The 19,378-nt window shown below is 43.3% G+C and overlaps 1 long non-coding RNA gene and 1 other non-coding gene across 3 annotated transcripts in view; both read left to right on the top strand.

Annotated features, from left to right (window-relative positions):
* LOC125617108 overlaps positions 1-19,378 on the top strand; it is a 125,803-nt gene that overhangs the window by 61,562 nt on the left and 44,863 nt on the right. The gene's annotated exons all lie outside the window — the stretch shown is intronic.
* Trnam-cau lies at positions 15,141-15,213 on the top strand. Its single transcript has one exon. It is a non-coding gene; the product is annotated as a tRNA-Met (tRNA).

The raw sequence follows: 19,378 nt of genomic DNA, 5'->3' as shown, positions 1-19,378 counted from the left end.
AACAGTAGTTCCTGGCAACAGTGGGGATTCGCACCAGTCTTTTCATCTTAGTCTTGGGCTCAATCTTAGAACACCATTTGGAGTTTGGAAACCCAGTGTGGATCTGGAATTTACTTTTGGAGGACTGTTTGGAAGAACTATACATTATTGAATTTTCCATCACTAAAACAAAAACCTGAGAGAATCAACTCATGAAGATAAAAGATTTATTTGGGGCTCACATTTTAGAGGTTTCAACCCATGATCGATTGGCCTGGTGGCTTTGGTCACATAATGATGAGGCCGCTTGGTGGAACAAAACCACTCCCCTCATAGGGAGTAAAAGAGAGGAAGAAGAAGGGGCTGGAGTGTCAGTGTCCTCTTCAAGGGTGAGGGCGAACACCCGGCCACCTATGAATGGCACCACCCTGGAGACTAAGCTTACCATGTGAACCTTTGGGGACACTTAAGATGGTGAAATGTTTGTGTGCTATTATGGACCTTTTTCTACCTCACTTTCAGCTACATTGCTTAAGTAACAGAAAGAATGCATTGAAACCTCAGTGCTTTGCATCTCAGGCCATTCGCTCCAGCAGAGGCCCAGGGAGGGAAGATGACTTGTGCAGAGCCTCTTTCAGGGTGTGTGGCTAGTATTCTCTTACCTATCAGGTCCTTAATCTCAGACTACAGGAGCCGGTCTGCCCACATGGTGCCACCACCCCAGGAGGCTTGCTGCCCCCCACTGGACCCTTGCCTCTGCCACCACCACCATATGTAAGTGCCGCTGTCTCCTTGTCTTTGTGCTTTCCTGATGGCTTCCAGCTTTCAGGCATGAGCTTGCGATTAGCTGAGTGTGGCGAGGGAATGCCACCTCCTGAACAGCCTACGTGACAAGAGGCGGGCTGCGCTCCCACCTATTTTGGATTCTTCTAAAATAGACTGTTTAGATGCTGCATGGTCAAAAAACAACAGGTGTCCTCCACAGTTCTAAATATAGCGTTCTTGAGTGAGGGAAAAAACAAAGCTTTGTCCCCCACAAACAATACCCGTGTTGGGCAGTGAGTCAGGCAGGCAGCAGCCAGGAAAGGCAAGCGAGGGGGATTTTTCTAGGGGAATGCATCCCCTTTTGACTGAGTCTTAGCAGACAGGAACAAGTTGAGGCGGGGACTAGAGTCCAGTGGAGGATGAGATGTTCTGTTAGGGTTTGGATGTGAGGTGGCCCCCAAAAGCTCATGTGTGAGACAATGCAAGAAGGCTCAGAGGAAAAATGATGGGGTTATGAGAGCCTTAACCCTATCAGTGAATTAATCCCTGATGGGATTCACTGAGTGGTAACAAAGGCAGTTAAGGTATGGCTGGTGGAGGTGAGTCCCTGGGGGCATGACTTTGGGGTATATGTTTTCTATCTGGCTAGTGGAGTCTCTCTCTGCTTTCTGATCATCATGTGAGTCACTTCCCTCCATCACACTCTTCCGCCATGATGTTCAGCCTCACCTCCAGCCCCAAGGAATGGAGTCTGCTGTCTATGGATTGAGACCTCCGAAATCATGAGCCCTCAAATAAATTTTTCCTCCTCTAAAATTGTTCTTATCGAATATTTTAGTCCCAGGAGTGAAAAAGGTGCTAAAACTATGTTTATACAGAACAGAGATGCCCCCAAGTTAATGGAGTGGAGACCTTTATAGTCCTGGAAGTCTTCGCATGGAGAAATGGTCAAGGGGAGCAGGTTCCTACAGGCACAGCTCACAGATGGTGAGCATCTAAGGCTGTGCTGTTGACTACTGTAGCCACTAGCCCCAGGTGATGTTTGGGTACATACCGAAATTATAATCTTTTTGACATATTGGATAAATAAAATGGATTATTATGATTAATGTTACCTATTTCTTTTTTCCTTTTAAATGTGGCTTCTAGAGGATTTAAAAAACTCGAAGCCTCATGTTCTAGTTTTGTTGTACTGCATAAGTTCTCTTCTGGATCTAAGAAGTTCCATTCTTACACAGTTGACCCTGTATAAGTGGGGGGCAGCAAACTTTCTGCCATGGCTCCCTTCAAGGCTGCCCTGGGTGTACATATTGGTGGGTATCTATGGGATTAAAAAATATAACAATATTTTCCTCTTTCTAAAACTGAGAGGCAGTATCACCTTTACTGCTCAACTGGAGAAAAACATGTTAGGTGTGTGGTCAAGCAGGCTTGCTGATTCTTGTCCTTAGAGCAGAGACCCTTGCTTGCCTGGTACAGATTGACAGGTGCAGACCCCCCCCCACACACACACACACACATCCCTGGTCAGAAGGCACCTCTTGTCTCATGGAGTGGAAGGGCTGACTGCACAGGTGGAAGCTCCTTTCCTAAACTCACCAGTGAGACCCATCATCCTGCTTGAAGCTGAAGCATGGCTGGGAGTGTTTCTCCCAGTGCTACCAGTGTATGGAGTGTGTGGGAGAAAGAAAAAGAGTCAGGTTTGTCCAGCCTTAAACCTCCAGAAATAGCCCAGCGTCCAATGGGGTGAAATGGGGATCCGGGGGTTACGGGTTGGACATCCTGTGTCATTGCTTGGCAAATGATTTAGCCTATCTAAGCTTCGTCCTCTCACAGGTGCTGCCCCCATGGCCATGAAATATGACAATGCACAGAAAGACACAACTCCTTGCCCAGCTGAGACCAAGTGCTCCACGCAGACCAGCTGCTGTTCAGTGCCTGCGGCCAGCACTCATGTGCTGTGTGTGTCACATCGTGTGAGCTGCGGGTCGGGGCTGGGGTTTTCCTGTCTTTCCCTAACCGCTCTCCTATCTGAATTATAGACCTGCCGGAGTTCAGAGCCGTTAGGGATCCTGATACCATCAAGGCTCTTTGCAGATTAGGTAACTGGTCTGTGAAAGGGGAAGGGAGGCGGCAGCTAGTATGAGGGCTGTGTGGGGGTTTATGAGACACGTGGAACTTCCCCACCCTCTCCCCCGCCCTGTCACCACCACTTCCTAGACCTAGTAATTCAGGAAGGCAGTCTGTCTGACCAGAAGCCAGGAAGTCTGCCGGACCCACTCCCATCCCGGTGGCCAACAACCACTGTCCCTCAGGCACCTCATACAAGTCCTGCCTCCTCACACAAGTGCAGGATCCGCTGCTTTCAGAATCCACTTCTGGGTTGTTCTGGTTTCCTCATAATTTATATCTCTGTGACAACCTCAGGTCACCTCAGGTTCCAATGGAGCTGTCCCACACCCAGCATCTGGAAGGAGACAAGGAAATATTTGTGTGTGTGTGTGTGTGTGTGTGTGATTTATCCTTTTAATACTTTCCCCATTTACTTTATTTATTTACTTATTTTCAGTGGTATCAGGGATTGAACCCAGGGGTGCTTAACCACTGAGCCACATCTCCAGCCCTTTTAAATATTTTATTTAGAAGTAAAGTCTTGATGAGCTGTTTAGGGTCATGCTAAGTTGCTGAGGCTGGCTTTGAACTCAAAATCCTCCTGCCTTAGCCTCCTGAGTCACTGGGATTACAAGTGTGAACCATGTGCCTGGCTTACTTTATTGTTTCTTAGTAAAAATATTATTTGCTATTTTAATGCAAATCTATTTCTAATTCCAAGTATTTGATAGTAAAAGGTTATTTTTCCTAAAATATTTTTAAAAGTGAATACATAATCTGTGCTGCATTCAATAGAAGATATGTTACAAAATTGATTTCACCTCAAAATTAATTTGAGTCATATTTGCTAGCCATAACCTGCAAGTGGGATATACCTAACCTATTGAATCCACATCATTGGCATTTCTCTAATACTTGTTTCATATACATGAAATGCATTTCAACCATTTACTCTGGATAAATCTGCTTTTTGGAGAGTAGAAAAGTTGATGAGAAGAAGCAATGAATTTTCTATTTGAAGAGAAACACAGGCAGATGAAGTTGAGTTTGCTCCGAGTTCCTGTTCACAGCACAAACGGGGAACAGTATCAAAACCCGAGGCAGACACCAGGGTTCTTATCTCTGAACTGGAGCTCTTGAGTGGTCACTTTCTCCAACCCTAAGGGATTGGCCTAACATAGCCCTGTCACATAAAGATGGCTTTGGGGTTGCAGGAAAGATATTGTCCCTGATGCCCCTTTGGTGAATTGCAGGGGTGGTAGCTCATCAGGCAATTGTATGGGTTATGTGCCACAATTGCAGGAAGGGGTCTGTACTTCTGAACCCTGCAGCTAGCCACTGTGACCCCTCTGTCCCATTGGGTAAGCTCTTCTCTTCCCTGTTTTAAGTTTCCAACTGCTTTTTTTTTTTTTTTTTTTTTGTAACTGATATCAAACTCAAGGGTGCTTTACCACTGAGCAATATCTCCAGCCCTTTTTATTTTTATTCTGAGACAGGGTCTAAATTGCCCAGGCTGACCTTGAACTTGTGATCCTCCTGCCTCTGTCTCCAGAGTTGCTAGGATTATAGATGGTCACCACTGCACTTGGCTCCAGCTGCTTTTTAGCAGGAAAACATTCGGATCCAGTCATTCTAGGTTTGCCTTCCACATTATTAATTGATTAAAGTTATAGACTTTTGAAACTTGCCTATTCATATGAGGCCCTTTCTAAGGAAGATGAGCTTTCTTCCCATCTTTGATTGCTGACTGCTCTCATTTATTCCAAACCCTAAATTTCAGCCCAACTTGTGATGTCTGCATATCAGTTTTAAGCAGCCAGCCTGGACTTCGTCACAAAGGCAGTGTTTTAGGGAATCTAGTTGTAGGGTAAACACCTGGGATTTCAGAGTATAAGCTGAAGTCTCTGCCCTAAGCTCTAGAAGAGCAAAGGTCAGAACTAAAAGCTGCATTTTTTTTTTTTTGGTGCATGTGTGGGACTATTAAGCACAGTAATCTCCCTTCATCTGCAGGGAATATGTTCCAAGGTCCCCAGTAGATTCCTGAAACTGAGGATAGATAGTACTAAACCTTATATGTGTTATTTTTCTCTTACATACATATCTATAATGAAGTTTAATTTATAAGTTTGCTACAGTGCAAAATAATTAATAATAATAGAACAATTATAACAATGTACTGTAATACAAGTTATGTGAATGTGGCTCTTTCTCAAAATATCTTATTATTCTGTAGCCACCTCTTGTGATGGTGTGTGATGATATTTAAGAGAAGACTTTACAGATTCCCTTTGGAATGTCCCAATTTCCAGCATCATTAGGCTTGTGCTTTGGGGCCATTATTAATTAATCATATAAGGGTTACTTAAACATAGGACTATAATGCTGTGAGAGTCAATCTGATAACCAAGATGGCCACTAAGTGTCTAATAGGTAGGTAGTGTATATAGTGTGGAAACAACTGGATAAATGGATGATTCACCTTTTGGGTGCAAGAGCGTAAGATTTCAGCATACTGCTCAAAATGGCATGAGATTTAAAACTTATGAATTATTTATTTCTGGAATTTTCCATGTTTTTGGATTGTCATTGACTGGGGTTATCAAACCATGGCAAAAAAACCCCCAAAAAACTGCAGCTAAAAGGAACTGTTATAAATGGGACTCTCCTAATGCAGTCAAAGGAGGTCAGCAGCTCCAATTCAATTCAAGAGAACTTAATGGGGGCCACTCAGGCCACACACTGCACTCATCACTAGAACCTTCCACACTTGGCTGAAAGTCTACATGCTCCTAGAAGAATATGTGTTGGGCACTAATTATCTGACCAGCTCTGTTCTAAGTGCTGTGAGGGATCCAGTCAGGGAACAAATCTAACACATAGAAGACCACTGTGTGGTACAGGTGGCTCTTTCCACAGCTCCTTTCATTGGTGCAAGCTTCAGGCAGGGGACTTCTACAGCCAGGCCTGATGAGGCCACTGGCAAGAAGGGCTGGCCTTTGTTTTGCTACCACAATCAGGTTTCTGTAGCACCTGGAATTAACTGAATATTTGCCTTTAGTACTTTAGTCCTCATTTAGAGCTAGCTCTCAATCCTGAACCCTATTCTTCTAGGTTGGGGCCCAAGCAGCAGACTAATCTGCCACCTTCTTGAAACTGTTCCCTGTGTCTTGTGCTGGGGCTTTGCTCCAGTCTTGATGGCCACCAGCTCCCCACCTTGCTCCTGCCTCTTTGACCCTGCAAACAAGCAAGAGCAGCATAGACATTTTGTCCCCGACCACCACCATGCTTCTGTTTCTGTATTTCCCTCTCGGGGAAGCATGCCTCCTCCATCTAGACCTCCAGCTAGAAACCTGAAGTCCATCTTACATTCCTGCCCCCTCTCTGCCCTGTCCAATTAAAGTGAACTATGCACCCTCAAATCTGTTGGTTTCTCTCGGTTCCCAGGTTCCCACATGCGTCTGCTTTGCTCTGCTCCCCACTGCAGTCTCAGCACCCAGAGTGGCACCTATCAAATGGTTTTCACGACAGCTGCCGAACAGATGACCATGAGAGAGCACGAGTGAGCCACGGGGACCTTGCCTAGCTCTTGCTTACCTCCTGAGCCTTGTCTCTCCCCTTCCCCCAACCTTACCCTTCTCCTGGCGACCATCCCAAACCATCCTTGCAGCTCTGTATATCCTGAGCCCAGGATCCATCTTCCGGAGCCTCCTCTTCTCCTCCTATCTGAGTTAAATGGCTTCTCTGTACCCTCAGTCCCTTTCCTAGAGAGCACACAGCTGCTGACATTGCTATTGCCTGTTTGTATATCAGTTGTCTTCTCATGATAAGTTCCAGGAAGCAGAATCTGTGTCAAATTAATCACTGCATTCCCAGTGTTTAGCACAAAGTAGGAGCTCTTCAAGTCATTGTTGCCCAAATGAAGATCTAGAAACTCTGGAGTCTGTTCCTAACTCCCTCCCGCCCTCACATATCTCCCCTGGTGCCTGCTGCCCACTATCCATATGTATTCTGGTCCTGGCACTCTGAGGTCCTCTGCTGTCCTTGGGCCTCAGGACCAGCTCCACTTGGCAATTTGTCTGAGGCTGGTATCATCCATTCTGTTCTTTCCCACACCAGGCCACTTGGGTCAGCGTGTCCTGATCTGCACTGTAGGACATGGTTTTCTGGCCCTTGACCTTCTAGGGTCTATCCAATGCTCATGCCCTCTCTGGCATGTCCTGACTGGGCCTCCTTTGGTGCTCCATGCTGATTCCTTCATGAATCCCACAGCTCTCTTGGGGCAGGGTCAATATCCAATCCATTCCTGACCCTGTTCCTGTCCTCACAGCACCCAGAACAAGAGCTTGTGTGTATTCTGGTCCAGGCAAAGGTCAGCCAGGTTGAGCTTGGTTGATCTGAGGTTAATGCAAGGAGTGGTGTGGCTCTGGGGATGAGGATGGTTGGAGGGAAGCCCTGAAGGTGAGGGAGAGAAGAGACGAGGATGTTCCTCCCAAGAGTGTGGGTGAAGGAGAAGATGAGGAGGACTGAGCAGGAACAGTGGGGAACAAGGGTGTAGGGAAGGAGGGAGCTGGCAGAGCAGAGCTTTGACCTCAGTACCCTGTTTGGCAACCCCAGGCCTCCCAGGCAGCAGAGAGCACACTGGGGGTGTCTGCAAGTGCTCTTCCTGGCCACAGAGGTGCTGGGAAGGGCGTCTTGCTTCTTCTCTGCCCTGCTCACCCTTGTGTGTATATTTCACCCTTTTATCAAGGTAGGAATCAAGTCAGCCATGTTCTTTATGTCTCCTCCTGAAAGGCTATGAACCACCCTTATCTTCACCACTGTCCCCACCCATCCTTCTTGCCATTTCTCACATAAAGAAGGCTGCATAGTTTCCTGACATTCATTTTATTATATCATTTTGGCCATCGGGGCTGTCATGATTTATAGCTTACAGTTAAGAACACAGAAGTTCAGAGAGATGGGAGGGCTAACCCAAGGTCACACAGCCAGTCCTGTGGTGGGGTCAGGGGAGCATGGATGGAGAAACCAGCTCCAGAATTCTCTTAGAAAGCATTGGCAGGCACAGCCTGAGTCTGGGTGTGCGCATGCGTAAACGTGTCTCTCTCAATTTGTTCTGCATGCACCTGTGTCTGTCTATACCCCATGCGTTGGTGGTTGCTTGGGCTGCTGGGCAGGTGCCTTTGTAAGCATGGACGTGTGGAAGTGTGTTAGGAAAGTCCTGGGATCAAGCATGTGTGCATATGGCCTTGGCGTGCATGCATGTGTGCAAACCGGCACTCTGCTCCCTTCTCAGATGTCTTGGCTGTGGCTTTGACAACTGAAACCCAGCTGCGCTCTGGCCGGGAAACATCCGCTGTGGAAACCTAGGAGGAGCTGACAGTCCCTAAAGAGGGGTTACGCATGCTGCCAGCGAGCGCTCCTGGCGCGCTGCCTAATTCCCTGCACATGCTCTTTAGATCTGTTTCTAATTTGGACTCTGCCTCCTTCTGCCCCCACCCATCCCTTTCCACTCTCTCAACTTGCCTCAAACCGGTCAAATTATGCTGAATAACGGCTGAGCAGGGGGGAGAGTGCTAAAGGTCGCTGGTGGGCTGTTGGAGGGTGTAATAATGTCACATTTTAATTTATGCAGGGAACAGTGCAGGAATCAAAAGCAATAAATAATTTGGGCTGCACTCGTAGCTCGGCCAACAGTTACTACTGCAGGTCATGCCACTTCCAGGGGAGAAATCACTTAACTGTCACACTCTGCAGTCCACGATGCTTGAGAAAACCCATGTAAATATATAGAGATGCAAAATACGGTATCTTTTCTCTGCAAGGGGACTTGTATTTGGAGATTTGCAGCATCAGCAAGAATCCCTCTAGTTGTCTGAGCATTATCCAGATGTTCTGGGCGCAGTGATTCTAAAACAAAATATGTCTTCCATATATTTTGTCGTCCTGTGACACACTCAATGCCTGAAAGACCCGACTCCATGGGAAAGTGTATACAAAGCTGAGAGAGAAGAGGGTAAAGCAGAGTTGTATGTACACATTGATGGCAGCTCAGAGAAACTCATTTTCATGCCTAGAAAGAAGCGAGGGGGGAAAAAGGAAAAAAAGGGGGGGGGGGAAGGACTCCTGGACACATTTGTTGGAACTTGTTCATGTGTTTAGGGCTTAGGGATGTGATTGGAGATAGAGTTGTTTCAATGATTAATGTGGACATGGAAAGAATGCATGCATTTGAAGGCAGGGGATTGCCCTACTGATTTCTTCTGGTTCCTTGCAGGCTCCAGAGCCTGGGAAGGTTGGAGGTGGTTCTCACCTGTGCCCTGTGACTTAGTAGCTGGGGTTTGCACCATGTCTGGGCCTTGCAGGGAGACGGTGGGTATGCTTCTCTTCCCTTCCCCCAGCATGCTAAGTGTGTGCAACTGATGTGTGCTCCAGGGGCTGCTGTGGGAGCCTGGCATGCTGCCTCTCAGCCAGCTTAGCAACTGCAGGAAGGTGGGGTTTGCAGCCTGGGGGCCACCGCCTGGGAAGCTATAGGGCTGTCAAGACCTGGGAGCAGCACCCTCCTCCATCTGGCTGCAAAGGAAGCAGGGGGAGAAGCAGCTTGGGGTGGAATGGTACCCTGGGGACTTTACTCCTCTTTCCCTACCACGTGGCAGATTTGGGCCAGCCACCAGGACACCGTAGGAAGAAAAGGACGGAAGGGAGTCTACATTTCTGTGTGCCACAGGGCCCGTCTCTTATTTCTCCTGTTGCCATTTATTTAGTTATTTAATCATGTGTCATGTTAAGGATTCCACATTTGTCAAAACCCTCCTTTAATCCTCAGAGCACCCTTGAAGGTGCATATGACAGAAAAGCCTAGATGTCTACTACAGGTGTGCTTTCCCCCTCTTTAGAGTGTATCCCACTGAGAAATGGCTGCTCTGTCACATCTTCCAACGCCCTTAGTGAGTTCCAGCACTAGGATTGGGGTCCTGGCCCGTGGAATGTGAGTAGGAGTGAGCTGTTCTGTGTGGAGCCTGGCCCCTGGAAACCACCCAGCAAACATTCCCAGAGCTCTGTCCCCTTGGATGGAACAAGGGCAACCCCACCTACCCTTGGAAACCACCCAATTAAAATGGCAGAACATCCATCATCCTGGCTTTCTGGATGCCTGTATGGAGAGACTGCCCAAATAGCATGTCCCCTGCCTCATCCTGAGCAAGAAATGAATTTATATTCTATTGTTCCCAAGCTATTCAACTTTTGTGGTGATGTTATAGCAGTGAACTCACCCTAAGTAATTAATTAGGAATTTTCACTCTCCTTATACAGATGACTGTATAATGACACTCAGGACAGTTATTGCCCAAGATCACATATTCAGTAAATATCAGGGTCAGTGCAAATCTCAGCCTTTCTGGTTTCAAGGTCAGGCTCTGATCTTGTGAATTGTCCCAAGTGTGTTTCAGAGAACACTATAAAAACCACTACCAAGCTGGGTGCAGTGGTGCACGCCTGTAATCCCAGGGACTTGGGAGGCTGAGACAGGAGGATTGAGGGTTCAAAGCCAGCCTCAACAACAGCGAGGCGCTAAGCAACTCAGTGAGACTCTGTCTCTAAATAAAATACAAAATAAGGCTGGAGATGTGGCTTGGGGGTTGAGTGTCCCTTAAGTTCAATCCCCAGTACCTGCCCCTCCCAAAAACCCACTACCCAAAATACCCCCACAACTCTGGAGTTCAAATTGGTTTGGGAAATACCAACTCAAGGCCGCAGGTCTCTTGGCTGCAGCTCTTTTTAGGATGGCAGCATGCCAGTGACTTCTGTGAGCACTATCAGAGATCAGGCTCCTGCATCACACGACCGAGCCTTTGCTCCAGAGCTTCCGGCGGAACAGGCTTTGGGAGGGGTTGAGCTCCCATGTCTTCAGTTGTGGGGTGAATTGCGTGCCCTTCCTACCCCCTCAAAAAAGGCACTTTTAAGTTCTAACCCCCAGAATCTTAGAACGGATCTTGTTTGGAAATAGGGTCCTTTGCAGATTTAACCAAGCTAAGATGAGGTCTTTAGGTGAGCTCCAATTCAATGCCACTGGTGTCCTAATAAAAGGGGAAATTTGAGCACACAGAAAGGGACAGGCAGAGTGGGGAGGCCTTATGAAGATACACGGTGACACAGCCAGAACACCCTGTGAAGACAGAGGGTAGGAGTGATGCTTCCGTCAGCCACGGAACGCCAGAGATGGCCTACAAACATTAGAAGCTGGATGAGACAAAGACGGACCCTGCCCTGGAGTGGTCAGACAGAGAGTGTGACCCTGCTGGCACCTTGATTTTGGTCTTGTAGCCTCCAAAACAGAGAGGATGAATTTCTGTGCTCCATGTCTGCACATTGCTATGGTGGCTCTGGGAAATGAGTAGACAGCTTTGGACTCCTGTCAAGACTTAAATTTCTTGGCAATGCTATCCTCCCAAGAATCATCCAAATGATAAACTGGGGTGGCTTACCAAAAGCTAGATGGAGGACAAGAGCGAGCCTTGAGGGATAAGCAATAGCACCAATAGCAATTGAGAGCTGCAGCTTTGGGGCAGGGCCACCAGGCTTTGCATCCCACTTCTTGTTTATTTATTTATTTATTTTGGTACCAGGGATTGAACTCAGGGGCACTCGACCCTGAGCCACATCCCCAGCCCTATTTTGTATTTTATTTAGAGACAGGGTCTCCCTGAGTTGCTTAGTGCCTTGTTTTTGCTGAGCCTGGCTTTGAACTTGTGATCTGCCTGCCTCAGCTCCCCAAGCCAATGGGATTACAGCCATGCACCACCACGCCTGGCTGCATCCCACTTCTAGTGTGCCCTGGGCCCATTACCTCCCATTACCTCAGCTCTCTGCACACAGCTTCCTTTTCTGTAATGTGGGGACACCAACGCTTCATAGGTGACAAGAGACTAAAATGCCTAGGCTAGTAGCTGGCAGGTGGCTAGTACCTGTTCCTTTGAAATGACACAGGGAAGATTACATGGTAACTTTAAAGGCAGACAGGCCACACTAGAATCCACCACTCCTGTCTCCATGGGCAATTTGATAATTGCTAATCACTAATCTTTTGAAGTCTGCATTTCTCCATCTATATACTAGAAAAAGTAGTCTCTATTGTGAAAAGATGATTGTTTTTTTTTAAAAAGGTAAAATCATGACTCTGAATAGATAACAAAAAGAACACACATTATTTTTATTAATAAATGAACCAAAGATGTTACAACTGATTCAAAAGAGAATGCAAAGGACAGGCATATTTATGGATCAGGAATTTTGATTTTCAGAAAGCCACAGTGAACTGGCTTTTGCATGTGGTAGAAGGGTTGACAGAACTTGTTTCCTGTCCCCAGCCAAGAGCCATTCTGTCTTCTGTTCCCCAAAACTTACAGAGCTGTAGAACTAGCTCAGAGCGGAAATCAGCCCGGAAGAAAGGGCTTGGAACAACACATAGCTCTTCTTGCAGACACCCACTAATCCTTTTGCTGATTCCAGATTTCCTTATTGTGTCTCACATATTGTATGGATGGGGTTGGGAGAAGATGAACACATGAAAAAAACAAGTTGCTGAATAAGGCACAATCCTATTTTCATAAAAACAAACTAGGTGTATTTGTACACACACACACACACACAAGTGGGCGTGCTGTACTGTTGATTAAATATAGACAAATGTCAGGAAGAACACACAAGGGTTGTCAATGGTGACCGCCTCTGGAGGGCAGGATTAGTGATGGAGATAGTGGAGGGAGGCTTCCATGACTACTTCTTCTTCTTTTTTTTATTTGTTATTTTTAGACATACATACAGTAGGATATATTTTGAGATATTATACATACATGGGGTGCAATCCATTGCAATTTATTTTACTTTATTTAGTTGTCAATGAAATTTTTGGTTCTATTTATTTAGTTAGTTGATTTCTTTATTTAGGATTAAACCCAGGGCGTCCCACATGCCAGGCAAGCTCTCTACCACTGAGCCACAATTTTGATCCCATTCTTGTGGTCGATGATGATGTGCAGTTACACTGGTCGTGCATTCATATATGAGCATAGGAAAGTTATGTCTCATTCAGTCTACTGTCCTTCCTATTCCTTTCCCTCCTCCCTTCCTTTCATTTCCCTTTGTCTAATCCAGTGAACTTCTATACTTCCCTTCCCTACCCTCCCGTGTTATAGGTTAGCATCCACATATCAGAAAGAACATTCTACCCTTGTTTTTTTGGGACTGAATTATTTTACTTAGCATATTAGTCTCAAGTTCCACCCATTTACCAGCAAATGCCATAATTTCATTCTCCTTTATTGCTGAGTAATATTCCATTGTGTACATATACATTTTATTTATCCATTCATCTGTTGAAAGACACCTAGGTTGGTTTCATAGCTTGGCTATTATTAGTTGAGCTGCTATAAGCATTGATATGGCTACTGACATGACTTATTTTCTAACCCTACTTCACAGTATACCATGAATGAGGCATATCTGAATGAGAAAACTGTCCATTATGCTTAGCACCATGGGTAACATTTCATATATTGTTGGCTTCTTTATTATTATGAACTTATATTTAAAGAGCCCAGATTTCCCAGGGTTGTTCTGGGGACAGAAATCACCAGCTAGACCCACCTGAATGTAGCCCTACTACTGCTCCCTTTCAGTAAAGCTGGTTTTATAATCTGGCCTTGCATTTTGGAAACCTGAGAGCTGGAGAAGGCCTTCTTCCTGGGGTACAGTCTTGGGTGGCTCTGTCTGTTTTTTCCTCCAACTTCCCCAACCCCCCCGACTTGGGCTCACCCAGTATTTAGCTCCCTGACCACAGGTGGGAGTCCTGATGGGGGCCAAACTCTAGAAAAATGGGCTGCTTACATCCAGTGCCATCCTCCTGCCCAAACTGAGACCCTGAGACACCCACTAGCTCCATAGGAGACATGTTGGCACACTGCCCTGGAGGAGGTGTTGGGCACAAGGGTCAAAGAATACCAAGTTTTTGATCACACAAATTCAAGGATCTAATTTTAGCCTCCTGTTTGTCCCCCAAGGTTGGCCATGGTGCACTGGAGAGGACTTGGGATGGGGTCATAAAATGTGACCCTAGTATAGGTTTGGCCTCTCACTAGCTGTGTCTCTGTGGATTGTGCTTTAGTTTTCCCATCTGCCCAAGGGGAATAAAAAAAATGTTTATTACCAAGAGCTACTGTGAATTTCAAATGAGGTGATGTCTGTTAAGGTATTTTGTGATCTGAGGGTTCTGCTGAGATTTGACTATATAGTGTAGTATATTTCAGGCTGCTCTTACTATAGTAAGAGCAAATGCTATCTAGTACTTCCCTGTGACCTGGTGTGTGTGTGTATTTTACATATATGTAATCACTCACTGTTCACATCTTTGCCATGAGTAAAGTACTGTTTTCCAGTCCTGATTTTACAGATGAGAAAACAGAGGCAGAGAGGTAAGTCACTTTCCCCAGTTGGATGGAATCTTTCATTAGGGAACCATCTTTTCACTGTCTCCCAGGCTCAACTGTGTTTCCTTTTCTTTTCTTATATCCTTTCTATTGTAGAATATGTCAGTACATGTAAGAGTAAAAAGGATATGATAACAGTAATAAGGATATGAATTTATTACCTAGCTTCATAAATTCCCAAATTACAGCCAATCTTGCTTCCTTGCTTCCTCCCATCATTCCTCTATAAAACAAAACCTTTAGGTCATGTCAAATCTTTAGCAGTTTTTCAACAATTCCCTAATAAAATGACTATTCAATGTTCATATTTCCCAGGTTATTTTCTACCTTTTAAATTAGATTGCTTATTTCAATTGGAATTCAAATAAGAGTTCCACAAAATAGTTGAGTGTTAGGTTTCTTAAGATTATTTTAGCATATAGGTTTCCTCCTCTCTTTAATTGCATTTTTTGGTTTGTTTGTTGTTGTTTTTTTGAATAAAGTGTATGGATTTTGCTGAACACACCCTTATGGTTTGTATACGGTTATGATTCCTCTGTTCCCTACATTTTCTGTAAAATCATATTATATCTAGAGGCTATCCAAAATCAGGTTTTCTAAAAATAGACTTGATTTTTTTTAGGGCTGTTTTAGATTCACAGCAAAACTAAGAGAAAGGCACAGACATCTCATATGCCCCCCGGCCCAGCACATGAGTAACATTCTGCCTTGCCAACGTTCTCTGCCTCAGTGATATACTTTTTGTGGTTGACCCTACATTGATTGATACATATTAATCATCCAAAACCTGTTTTAGCTGGGGATGTGTGTGGCTCAGTGGTAAAGCATTTGCCTCATATGCACAAGGCTCTGGGTTCAATCCCCAGCATCATCTAAAAAACAACCCCTAAAGCCCATTTTACACTAGGGTTCACGCTTCATGTTGGTTTTGGACAAATGCATAATGACATGCATCCATTACCATATTACATACCTTACATTAGCATGTATCTATATATCCCTACTATAAGATGGAAGAGCTTCATTGCCATAAAAATTCTTTGTAGCCATTCATGGTGGTGCACACCTATTGTCTTAGCTACTTGGTAAGTTGAGGCAGGAGGATCACTTGAGCCCATGAGTTCCAGACCAGCCTGGGTAGCAGTGAGACCCCATCTCAAAACAAAAACAAAAACAAAAACACTTCTGTGCTCTATTTATTCATCCCTCCCTGCCTCGCATCTCCTGGCAACCACTGGTCTGTTTTCTGTCTCTATAGTTGTGCCTTTTCCAGAATGTCTTATAGTTGGAATCATGCAGTATGCAGCATTATAAGGCTGACTTCTTTCACTTAGTAATATGCAGGTGAGATCCCCCATGTCTTTTCATGGCTTTAGAGCTCATTTCTTTTTAGCACTGAATGATATTCCATTGTCTGGATGTGCCATAATTTTTTAATCTATCCACTTACTGAAGATATCTTGGCTATTTTCAAGTTCTGGCAATTATCAATAAACATTCATGAGAAGGTTTCTCTTTGGACTAAGTTTTCAACTTCTTTGGATTCAAATCAAGGAATGAGATTGCTGGATCTCATGGTAAGACTACATTTAGTTTTATAAGAAACTGTCACACTGCCTTTCAAAGAGGCTGTGCCATTTTGCACTCCCACCAGCAACATCTGAGAGTTCCTGTTTCTCCACACCCTCACCAGCATTGGGTTTGTCAGAGTGCTTGCTTTTGGCCATACTAGTAGTTATGGAAAGGTATCATTGCTATTTTTATTTTTAGTTTCCTAATTATACATTCNTATATATATATATAAATCAACTGAGGAAGTTCCCCTCTATTCCCTAGTTTTCTGAAAATTTTTATCATGAATAGATGTTAGATTTTGTCAGATGCCATTTCTGCATCAGCTGTTATGATTCTGTGGGTTTTTTTCTTTAATCTGTTGATGTAATGGATAAATTCTCTGAGTTTTGGATGTTGAACCAGATTTATATACCTGGGATAAATTCCATTTGGTTGGGTTGTTTAATTTTTTATACATTTTTGGATTTTATTTATTAACATTTTATTGAAGTTCTATTTTTTCATATATTTTTAGGAGAATATATTAGTCAGCAGTTTTCCTTTCTTGTAATATTTGTCTGGTTTGGTTTTAGGGTGATGCTGGCCTCATAGAATGAGTTAGGAAGTATCACCTCTGCTTCACACTCAAAGAGATTGTAGAGAACTAGTGTAATTTCTTCTTTAAATGTTTGGTAGGGCATACAGTGAACCTGTATGGGCCTTGTGGTTTCTCTCTTTGGAACTTGTTAATTATTGATTTAATTTCTTTAATAGATATAGATCTATTCAGATTGTCTATTTCTTCTTGTGTGAGGGTTTGTTTTGTTTTTGTACTGGGGATTGAACCCAGGGGTTAACCACTGAGCCACATCCCCAGTCTCTTTGTATTTTTTATTTTGAGACAGGGTCTCACTAAGATGCTTAGGGCCTCACTAAATTGCTGAGGCTGGTCTTGAACTTTCAATCTTCTAGCCTTAGCCTCCTAAATCACTGGGAATACAGGTGTATGCCACCATGATGGGCTTGCATGAGGTTTTTTTTTTTTTTTTTTTTGCTGGGTGGGAGTTACTAGGGATTGAACTCAGGTGCACTCACCCACTGAGCCACAACCCCAACCCTATTTTGTATTTTATTTAGAGACAGGGTCTCACTGAGTTACTTAGTGCCACACTGTTGCTGAGTCTGGCTTTGAACTTGTGATCCTCCTGTCTCAGCCTCTTGAGCTGCTGGGATTACAGGTGTGTGCCACCATTCCCAGCTTATGTGAGTGTTTAACAGATTCTATTTTTTAAGAAATTGTCCCATTTCATCTAAGTTATCAAATTTGTGAACATAGAGTTGTTTATGTATTCCTTGGTTATCATTTTAATATCCATGGGATCTGTAGTGATGTCCTCTTTAATTTCTAGTATTATATCCCTCCTCTCTCTTATTCTCTATTTATTTATTCTGAATGAATGGACTAAGAAAAAAATTTTCAGTGCTGGGAATTGAACTCAGAAGCTTGTACATGGAACAGAGAGCTCTATCCATAAGTTTATCAATTATATTTATCTTTTTAATAAACCAACATTTTATCTTCTTAATTTTCTCTATTGATTGCCTATTTTCAACTTCATTGATTCCTGTTCTATTTTTTTTCTTCTGCTTGGTGTGGATTTAATTTACTCTTCTTTTTCTAGTTTCCTAAGTTGGAAGTTGAGATGATTTAGATATTTCCTTTCTAATATGTATTCAACACTCCAAATCTCCCTCTAAGCACTGTATTACTGAATTCCACAAATTTTTGGTAAGTTGTATTTTAATTTTCATAAAACTATTTTGAGGTTTTTGTTTTTGGGGCCATGTGTTCTTGATAAATGTGTTGTCTCATCTCCCAGTAATTTGGGATATTTCGGCTTTCTTTTATTGCTATGTAGTTTTAGTCCGTTGTGGTCTGTAGACATTGTATGATTTCTAGTCTTTTAAATTTGTCAAGGTATGCTTTATGAATAAGAATATGGCCTATCTTAGTGAATGTTCCATGTCACTTGAGAAGAACCTGTGTTCTACTGTTGCTGGATAAAGTAATATATATAGATGTACATAATATCAAGTTGATTGATGGTGTTGTTGAGCTCAATATCCTTACTGATTTTCTGCTTGCTGATAGAGGAGTTTTGAAGTCTCCATTCAAACTTGTAGATTTGTCTAGTTCTCCATGCAGTTATATCAGTTTTGCCTCACATATTTGACACTGTGTTAGATATATGCTTGTTAAGGATTGTTATGTATTCTTGGAGATTTGACCTCTGTATTATTATATAGTGGCCTTCCTTCTCTCCAATAACTTTCCTTGCTCTGAAGTCTGCTCTGCCCAAAATTAATATAGCTATCTCTATTTTCTTTTGATTGATATTAGCCTAGTATAGCTTTCATCATCCATTTGCTTTTATTCTATGTGTGACTTTATATTTAAAGTGGAGTTCTTGTAAACAACCTGTTGGTAGGTCTTTTTGATACAGCCTGATGACTTTTTTTTTTTTTTTGTACTCAGTGGCACTCGCCCACTGAGCCACATCCCCAGCCCTATTTTGTATTTTATTTAGAGATAGGGTCTCACTGAGTTGTTTAGCACTTCACTTTTGCTGAGGCTGGCTTTGAACTCACCATCCCCCTGCCTCAGCCTCCCAAGCTGCTGAGATCATAGGCATGCGCCACCACATCTGGCTGCCTCATGACTTTTAATTGATGCATTCAGACCATTGATATTCAAAGTGATTATTTATATAGTTGGGTAGATAGCTGCAGTATTGTTTTCTATTAGTTGACCTTATTTTTTGTTCCTGTTTTTGTCTTATACTCTTTTTGCTGTCTTTTGTGGTTTTAATTGAGAATTTTATATGATTCTGTTTTCTCTTTCTCTTAGAATACCAGTATTATTTCCTTTGTTTTTTTTAAAGTGGTTGTCTTAGAGTTTGCAATATATATTTACAACTAATCTAAGATAACTAATCTAAGTTCAAATCACACTATTCTGCATCAGAAGTACTGTGAGCACCTTAAAATAATAAAACCATTACAATTTTTTTCCCACCAGTTGAATCGCTGTTGCCATTCATTTCACTTATATGCAATTGAATACATTGTTGTTATTTTGTACAAACTGTTATCTGCAATTCAATAAAATATAAAATAAACATTTTTATTTTATCTGCACTTTTCCTTCTCCAATGCCCTTCCTTTCTGTATGTAGATCTAAATTTCTGATCTATGTAATTCTCATTCTCGCTGAAGAAATTTTAAAGTTCTTGCAAGGCAAGCAGGTCTATTGGCAACAACCTTCTCAATTTTAGGTTCACTGAGAAAATGTTTATTTCTCCTTATCACTCAAATGATTTTTCAGAGCATATAAATCTAGGTTGGCATTTTTTCCTTTTCAATACTCTAAATATTTAATTTCATTCTCTTCTTTCTTTCACAATTTCTGAGGAGAAATCAGAGGT

This window comes from Marmota marmota, unplaced genomic scaffold, assembly GCF_001458135.2.
Source record: "Marmota marmota marmota unplaced genomic scaffold, marMar, whole genome shotgun sequence".
Classification (NCBI taxonomy): domain Eukaryota; kingdom Metazoa; phylum Chordata; class Mammalia; order Rodentia; family Sciuridae; genus Marmota; species Marmota marmota.
This window is presented reverse-complemented; position numbering and strand designations above follow the sequence as displayed.